This window comes from Ipomoea triloba, chromosome 4 (genome assembly GCF_003576645.1).
Source record: "Ipomoea triloba cultivar NCNSP0323 chromosome 4, ASM357664v1".
In the NCBI taxonomy this organism is placed as follows: domain Eukaryota; kingdom Viridiplantae; phylum Streptophyta; class Magnoliopsida; order Solanales; family Convolvulaceae; genus Ipomoea; species Ipomoea triloba.
Window position 1 is genome coordinate 20,172,857 of NC_044919.1, and position 482 is coordinate 20,173,338.

Consider the following 482-nt stretch of genomic DNA (forward strand, 5'->3'; position numbering starts at 1 on the left):
CCTAGGTTTTCTAGGATAAAACGTTTTACGATTCACAGTTTGAGCACCCAAACTAATGAACCCAACGAACTAGAGCAAATGGATGAACACAGTTTAGAGAAAAGGAGTAGAAGTAGAGTTTCGAGAGAGCAAACAAATTCTTTGTTTTTTGGTAAGTGTGTATTTATTGTGTAAATCTGCTGCTTCTACCAACGAAATATATAGGAGTTGAAGATTAAATAGCAATTAACCATGGCATTAATCTGATAATTAAATCAGACTTTTAACTCCTGTAACAGCTGACCATTACTTGAGATTTAATTCAAAATTTAAAAATTAGAATTAATATTAATTCTGTAACAGATGAATTAAGTCTCTAAACGGTCACAGACGAGAACGATACTTACCACGAGTACTTAAGACCGAGTCCTCTTGGTGGTCAAGCTTTTTCGGACTCATTTTGGGATTTGATTTGCACCCCCCCCCCCCCTGCGCGTGAAAGA